Source organism: Benincasa hispida, chromosome 9, assembly GCF_027475165.1.
Source record: "Benincasa hispida cultivar pf3 chromosome 9, pf3_genome.v1.1, whole genome shotgun sequence".
NCBI classification, from domain to species: Eukaryota; Viridiplantae; Streptophyta; class Magnoliopsida; order Cucurbitales; family Cucurbitaceae; genus Benincasa; species Benincasa hispida.
In genome coordinates this window covers 11,751,601-11,760,635 of record NC_143486.1, presented here as the reverse complement: position 1 = coordinate 11,760,635, position 9,035 = coordinate 11,751,601, and the positions used below count along the sequence as shown (strand labels likewise).

General features: G+C 33.0%; 1 long non-coding RNA gene and 1 pseudogene across 1 annotated transcript; both read right to left on the bottom strand.

The window, feature by feature from the left end:
* Nucleotides 1-3,748: 3,748 nt before the first annotated feature.
* Nucleotides 3,749-4,195, bottom strand: LOC120084539 (secreted RxLR effector protein 161 pseudogene; annotated as a pseudogene).
* Nucleotides 4,196-6,454: 2,259 nt separating this feature from the next.
* LOC150033629 (uncharacterized) lies at nt 6,455-8,698 on the bottom strand. Its single transcript, XR_016532423.1, has 3 exons — nt 8,570-8,698; nt 7,191-8,432; nt 6,455-6,975 (listed from the first exon to the last, which is right to left on the bottom strand). It is a non-coding gene; the product is annotated as an uncharacterized LOC150033629 (long non-coding RNA).
* Between the last annotated feature and the right edge of the window lie 337 nt (nt 8,699-9,035).

Here is a 9,035-nt window from a genome sequence, read left to right as displayed (position 1 = left end):
AAATTTTTTATGCAATTAAATTCGATGATTATATTTCCATCTATTGAAACTTGAAAATTGAAACTTTACTTGATCTATAACAATTGTTACAATTGAATTTAAAATAATTAAAACAATCAGTCATAAACCATGAGATCGTATTATTGCAAACTTGCAATTATGCTCTCTATGAAATTGTTGCAACTTTACTCGATCTTAAAATATTAAACCTTAAATCATTCATAAGCCACACGAGGTCATATTATTGCAAACTTGCAAATATGACCTCTATGAAATTGTTGTAATTTTTATCACATCCAACGACTATAAACTTCGTTTTTGAATATTTAAAGTAGTCGTATTTAATTGCAATATCTTTAACATTAGAGTAATTGTCCCCACGTGGGACGTGGCTGACATCTTAAAGAAAGATTTAATTTTAACGGAAAATAAAAATGAGTTGCCACCAATTCTTTTTACGGTGTGATTGGACATGGAAATAAAATAAACAAATTTTAAATAAAATTCAATAAAAAAATTATCTGCAAAAACTAGAGTTGAGTTCGGGAGTCGTTTGTGTATGGAAAAGGTGTTAGCACCTCATAACACTCATTTAAAAACGGTAGCCAAATTTTAAATATTGAATCATTTTTTTTTTTGAAGAAATTCATTTGAAAAAAAAAAGTTTTAAAACAAATGTCTTATTTTATCCCTCATTACTCCCATATTTGAAATAATGATCTTATAAAATAAGTTAATAAATTCCATTGATTATACCATATTACAATTGGGGAAAAATTCTCACCTCAAGAATGCGAGAAATTATTACAATTTTTCAAAATCTGTCATAGGAGTAGCCTTTTAATAAAGGGTTTTTTTTTAAAAAAAAAAATTAATTAGATTCATTTTTTCTCTTGGGATCAAATGTCGGAGTCCCAAAAATGTGATCCCTCACCTCAAGAATTCTAGGATATCGAACTCCCAAATTTCATAGATTCTATTGTATAATATTTTTTTGGAAAAACGTGACCTTAAAAGAAACAAATTATTAGAAAATTTTTTAAAAATAATATATTAGTTCTTAGTATCCAAAGAATGTAACTTAAAGAAAAAAAATAGACGACTTAAAAAAGAGTTTTAGAAAATATCTTAAAAATTTAGATAAATTTAAACTAGAAATCAAATAGGATTTAATATGAACAATACACAAGTAAAAACATAATTTAAAAAACATGATAATAAATTGAGTAAATATAAAATAACATATTAAGATTATATATATATATATATATATATTGGAGATCGATCTTGGACTCCCAAAAAATTGATTTCTCACCTCAAGAATTCTAGAAAATGGACTTCCAAATTTTCTAGATTCCGTCCTTGGATGATTTCAAAAGAAAAATAATACTTGAACCTAATACATAATTATACATGAAATAAATTAACAAAATTAAAACCGGCAACATAGAAAATGAAATAAAACAAAATAATAATGAATAATTTAAACAATCTAATCTAAAAGGTCAAAAAAGTAAAATTAAAATAGAATAATAATAAATAATTTAAAGAATCTAATCTAAAAAGTAAAAAACAAAATATAAAAAGGTAATATTAAAATAGAATAATAATAAATAATCTGATAAGTAAAAATGAAATGTAAAATTAAGACAGAATAATAATAAATAACTTAGATAAACTGGAAAGTAGAAGAAAACTAAAATTAGATTCTGAATAATTCAATAGTTAAAAAAAAATAAATAGTAATAATAATAATAATAAATGAGAAAAGATGACCACTGAAAAAGAGGAGAAAAAAAATTGGAAGGATGGGCGACTAGTCAGCCACCCATCACACGCATAATTTAAAAAAATGAAAAGTTGAAATGATGACCGACCCGTGTGTAACGATCCGACTCCCTAAGACTTAAGCTAGATTCTTATTATAGACATGCATGCATGAAATTCAAACCAACATCCTTTCATAACTTGGTAAAACCAAATAAATAACGTAAAATGAATAATTTCATTAAAACTAAATAGTTGAAATTCAAGTAGTAGGGTACCCATAAAACTATAAAACAAAACTAGAAAATTTTCTTAATAGTCTAAAGCATAAATACCAAATCTTTGAGTTCAAATATTAATATTAGAAATTAAAAACATAAAAAAAATCCTGAAAACATGAGCGGAAGCATATGACCGGTCCTAGTGGCTCGATCACGAATTCCGCTTGTCATTCGTCGACGCATCTTTACTCTTACCTGGAAAAAAAAAACATGAGAAAGAATGAGTATAAAATACTCAGTAAGTAACCACACTACCGGGATTAGGCTAAATATCTATGTCCTCTAGATGCCACTCTCTAGTGGGACATGCATAATCCTCTAGTTTTATGGGACGACTAATTAGTGAATAGTTGAACCCACTCTAACATAGTTTAAGTGTACCCACAACATCTAGTGAATCTCGAATGAAACACAAAACCTCTGGTGAAGTCTTGAAGGAATTTGCCACCTCTGATGAATTCCATAGGAAACACAAACCTCTAGTGAATCCCATAGGAAACACAAACCTCTACTGAATCCCGAAGGACACACAAACTAGGGGTGGAAACGATTCGGTTCGGTTTGGTTTGGTGGTCAAACCGAACTGAACCGAATTTTTTAAAATGTAAAACCGAACCGAATATGCAGTTCGGTTCGGTTTCAAATTCGGTTTTGGCATTTTTAAAAAATCCAAGTTATATTCTTTTTAATTAAAAATCGGTTTGGTTCTGTTCGGTTTTAAATTCAGTTTTGTTCTTTAAATTAAAAGCGATTTGGTTTTAAATTTGGTTTTACTCTTTCTTTAAATATATATATTAGTTAAAAACGGTTCGGTTTGGTTTCAAATTCAGTTTTGGCATTTTTAAAAAATCCATGTTATATTTTTTTTAATTAAAAAACAGTTTAGTTCGGTTCAGTTTTAAATTCGGTTTTGTACTTTAAATTAAAAGTGGTTCGATTTTAAATTCAATTTTACTCTTTTTTTAAATATATAAATAAATAAATATATATTTGTTAAAAACGGTTTGGTTCGGTTTCAAATTCGGTTTTCGAAAGTGAAACCGAATCGAACCGAATTAATTCGGTTTCAAAATTTCTTCAAACCGGATCGAACTGCATTTTTTGGTTTCACTGAGTTTTTGGTTCGGTTTGGTTCAGTTTTTAGAAACGATTCGGTTTTTTCGGTTTGAATGACCACCCCTAACACAAATCTCTAGTGAATCTCGAAGGACACACAACCTCTAGTGAAATCTCGAAGGAGATCACCACCTCTAATGGGCATCTAACTGATAGAAGAAAATGGAGAGAATTAGTAAAAGAGAGGAAGTGATATAAAACTCCCGTACTTGAATTTCATTCCAATTAGGTCTTATATAGGCTCAAAGTACACCATAAATAACAAACTAACCACCCAAAACAAATAGCACAAGACTAGCACAAAGAATAGCAACCCTAAAAACTAGCAACAAGAAACTAAATATAATCAATTCTATTTTTAATACCCTCCCTTAAACTAAAACTATGCAATTTAGTATTTAATTTAAAGTGGTAGAGGAAACCACCCCAAGTAGGCTTCAAAGTTTCACAAATGTTGCTAATTTGAGAGGCTAGGTTAAAATATTTGCCACTTGATCTTCACTTTTACAGTAGCTTAGATTGATAATTCCATCATTTGTAAGAAGATCCCTCAAGTAATGGTATCTTACATAAATGTGTTTGTTTCATCCATCCAAGACAGAATTCCTTGAGAGCTTGATTGTTGATGTGTTATCACAATGAATGATAGATGTTTCTTCTTGCTTATAATGCAAATTCTCAAGAATATTCCTCAACCAAATGGCTTGATATGCACATGATGTTGCTGCTACAAGTTCAGCTTCAGTGGCAGATAATGTGACAATTGGCTGTTTCTTGGAAGACCATAAGATAGCTCCTGAACCAAGCATGAAAACATACCCTGAAGTACTCTTTCTATCATGTAAATCTCCTGCATAATCACTATCGTTAAAACCAACAAGGTTTAGTTTTTCTCCTTTTTGATAAAGTATGCCAAGACCAGGAGTCCCTTTTAAGTAATGTAAGATTCTTTTGGCAGCAAGGAGATGAAGTTCAGTTGGAGATTCCATAAACATGTTAATTAAACTTACAACATACATAATATCAGGCATTGTAGCTATTAATTACATCAAGCTTCCAACCATTTGCTTATATAGAGTACTGTTGACCTTCTTTCCTTCATGGTCCTTTGTGAGCTTCAAATTGGGTTCAATTAGAGTTATGGTTGAGTTGCAATTCTCCATTTGAAACCTGTCCAAGATCTCTAGTATATATTTCTTCTGATTGACGAAAATTCCCGCTATTGATTGTATTACCTCAATGCCGAGAAAAATATGGGTCATCCCTAGATCTATCATTTCAAACTCTGCCATCATGGACTGCTTGAATTCTTCAAACATAATTGAGTCATTTCCTGTGTAAATCAAATCATCTACATACAAACATACTATCAAAATCTTGTTTGGATGTTGGAATTTAATAAAGAGAGTATGTTCATATGGACATTTTTCAAATCCAACTTTAATAAAGTAAGCCTCAATTCGACTGTACCAAGCCCTAGGAGTTTGCTTCAATCCATACAAAGCCTTCTTCAAGCGATATACCTTTCTTGCATTACTCTATTGAACATATCCAAGGGGTTGGCCTATGTAAACTTCTTCATTCAAGTTGCCATGCAGAGAGGCTGATTTCACGTCCATTTGAAGAATTTTCCAATTGTTTTGTGCTGTCAATGCTAACACCATTCGAATCGTATCATGTCTTGCAACCGGAGCGAAAACTTCATTGTAGTCAATGCCAATTTGTTACTTGTACCCCTTTGCAACAAGACGAGCCTTGTATTTGTCTACTTGGTCATCCTTATTCAGCTTTGTCTTGTAAACCCATTTAACACCAATGGATTTTTGCCCTCTAGGAAGTTCTGATAGCTCCCAAATGTTGTTTTTCTCAATCGACTTAATCTCTTCATCCATGGCCTGCTTCCATTTCATATCTTTGACAGCTTCTTAAAAAATTAATGGATCACATTCTGATAATAAAGCATAATGGACAAATTCCTCATCAGAAAGATCACCACTAACCTCATAATCTTCCATCCATGTTGGTCTCCTTCTAACTTGTTGTGATCTTGAAGAACTTGCACATCCTGTTTGAGACTCAATAGCCTCAAGCTCAACTGATTATTATACTGGATTTTCAAGTTGAGGTGTCAAAGATTCATCACTGTCTTCAAAATTCACAGGTACTGTTTGTTGCTCTAGAGTATCTTCTGTCCAATTCCAAGTGTTTAGTTCATCAAATATAATATCTCGACTAATTACAATTTTACATGTGATTGGATTGAACAGTTTGTAAGCCTTTGATTGCTCACTAATGCCAAGAAAGACACATTTTTTACCTTTGTCATTTAGCTTCCTTCTCTTCTCGTCAGGAATGTGTGCATATGCAATGCACTCGAACACTTTAAACCGATCAACTGATGGTTTATGCCCATCCCAAGCTTCTTGAGGAGTCATGTTTTTCACCGAAAAATTCGGACTTCGATTCAAAACATGAACACCCCAGTTTACTACTTCTGGCCATAATTTCTTTGGAACTCTCCCATTTGCAGTCATACTTCGAACCATGTTGAGAGATAGTACGATTTTTTCTTTTGGCAACACCATTTTGTTGAGGTGTGTAGGCTGCTGTCAACTGGTGCCGAATTCCATGCTGAGCACAAAAATTTACAAATTCTTGTGACATGTATTCTCCTCCGTTCGAAGGGTTTCGATTTTTCTCCTTATTTCATTTTCAACTACCGTTTTAAAGCTCTTGAAAATTGAGAATGCTTCAGACTTTTCCTGCAAGAAATAAACCCATGTTTTTCTGGAAAAATCGTCAATGAAAGAAATAAAATATTTTTTCTTCCCATTTAATACTGGGTTTAATGAGCCATATATGTCAGAATGAATCAACTCTAGGGATTTACGTGCTCTCCATGCTTTGCCTTTTGGAAAGCTCTCACGATGTTGTTTACCAACAACACAATCTTCACATACTTTTATGGGAGGAAAAATTTGGGAAAGGCCAACCACCATTTGCTTTTGAGAAAGGACTTGCAAACCTTTAAAATTCAAGTGGGCATATTGCAAATGCCAAAGCCATGTGGGGTTTTGATCTACATTAGTCTTGAAACATAACTCCAAACCTTCTAGTTTAAGTGGGAACAACCTGTTTGAGGCCATTTCAACACGAGCTATCAATCCTCTTCTTGGATCATATATCTCTCAGGCGCCTTCTTTGATAGTTGTGACATAACCCTTCTCTTGTAGCTCTCCAACATTCAGTAAATTGATTCTCAAATCAAGAATATAAAACACATTTGATATGGTTTCAACATTGCCTTTTTTGGTCTTAATTTGAATATTTCCTTTACCCACAACATTTACTTTAGAATTATCACCTAATGTCACAGTAGAATGATAACTTTCATCCAAATGAGAAAAGAGAGACTTGTTACTATACATATGATTGCTGCAACCAGTGTCTATATACCATATGTTAGTTCCAAGCTCCTCGTTGTGGTGGCTCGTCATCAATAGAGTTTCTTGCTCATTTTCCTCTATAAAATTGGATTGCTCTCCTGTTTCATGGTTGAAGTTGGTTGTGCATTCAGACTTGTAATGACCAAACTTATGGCAACGATAACATTGAATGTTGGACTTATCAAGTCTCGAGTTGTTGTTGGATGTTTGCTTGTGTGGATCATATCCACCACCTCGTCCTCTTCCTTGCCACCTTCCACGACCTTGACCACGTCCTCTATTTGTCCTCTCCCTGCAGAGTTTTCACCATGAGTTGAAGTTTTCAGAGCTTGTTCTTCGGTTGGACCTGCATTTGACGTCATTCTCTGTTCATGCACAATTAAAGAACTTTGTAATTCATCAATTGATAATGTATCAATATATTTTGATTCCTCAATTGAACAAACCACGTATGCAAATTTAAAATCTATCTACCGAAGAATCTTTTCAACCATAGCTACATCTTCAATTTTCTCTCAATGCATACGCATCTTGTTTGCTATAGCCAAGGTCGGTGAGAAATACCCATCCACGGACTCACCTTGCTTCATTTTAAGAATCTCGAACTCTTTGCGAAGAGCTTGAAGTTGCTGTCTTTTCACCCTCGTTGTGCCTTGATACTTTTTCTTCATGGAGTCTCAAATTTATTTGCATGTATCCTTTTGCAAAATGGTCTCCAAGATGGCACGATCAATGGCTTGGAATAAATAATTCTTTGCCTTGAGATCTTTCAATTTTTGTTCCTCTAGCTTCTTTTGGTCAGCTTCTAACAAGACAACTCCAGCAGCTGGTTCATTCACTCCTGCTTCAACAATGGTCTAGTACTCTTTGTACCGTAAGAAATTCTCCATCAACATGCTCCAACGATCATAATGACCATCAAAGCGGGGAATTACTGGTTGCACATAGTTGTCTGAGGCCATTGTCTATGCTTGCTAGCTATTGTAGAAGATAAAGGAATGAGAATTGGTTTAATGGCTAAGAAAAAAGATGCCACAACCGGGTTCTGATACCATTGATAGAAGAAAATAGAGAGAAGTAATATAAAACTCGAGTACTTGAATTTCATTCCAATTAGGCCTTATATGGGCTCAAAGTACACAATAAATAACAAACTAACCACCCAAAACAAATAGCATAAAACTAGCACAAAGAATAGCAACCCTAAAGACTAGCAACAAGAAACTAAATATAATCAATTCTATTTTTAACACTAACTACCGGTAAGGGTAACTATCACTATCATAAACATAACATGTATCATAATACATAGTCCCACAAATATCAAATACATAACATCATGCTCATAATTCATCCAACAAATCATATAAACAACAAATAATGTATTTCATACTAGCATTCATAACATTTTTTTTCTTTTTTCAAAATATAAACAGAACAACTTATCTATCCTCATGCATTTCAATACAAACAACCTTAGAATCCTCAAATTGAATCTTAAATTTTATCGTTTGGCACATAAACAGTTCCAGTAGTAAGATTACTTACCTCAAACAAACACAAATAATACTTCCGCACTCGAGCGACCTCTTCTATCTAACTTCACAACTCTTAATCCAATCCAAGGTCAAGAATAAAAATTACTTTTAATCCTTAGGCCCAGTTCCATACATAAAACCTTTTAGAAATCAACAAATCGCTTACCAAACTAGCACTTTGATCTCAATTCACCTCCAACCCCCAAATCAAATAACCCAACCAAAAATTTTGCTGCAAGCAATCCTCCAAAGCGTTGGACAGCCCACTTTTGCTTCAAAAACTCCTAAAAAAAAAAAATCAAATCTAAGGTCCAAACATAGTGGGTAAACGATAATCGGAGTCAAAGCTGGATGAATAATCAAGATTCTCAAGAAAAAAAAATGAAAAATCCACCAAAACTCGCCGGAAAGCTTCACTGACCGGAACCCACAGGGAAGATTGGCAGCCGTCGTAGGCAGAGGATGCGGCAACCAATGGCACGACTGGCAGGTACCGGCGAGGGAGAGGTGTGACTAAGAGAGGAAGGGCGAGAGAGAGATTTTAAAAAGTAAAAAAGAAGTTTTATTTCATTTTATTCTACTATATTTATTACTTCTTCAACTCACATCTTCAACACACACGCATACACGCACGTATACACACACAAAAACTCTTTCCTTTTCCTCTTCAAATCCCAAATCTTTTTTAAATTACAAATCCACACTTTTTTGGAAAATTAAATTTAAACAAATCATCTCAAATCAAATTATTTAATTCTAATTATCCTTCCCAAATTTCAAAATAAAAACTAAATTTCTCAATTTAAATTCAATTTCCGACATTAACTTAAAAGTTAAAATTGAATGAATTCGACAAAAATTCCAAATTTTCCTTTAAACAAAATTAT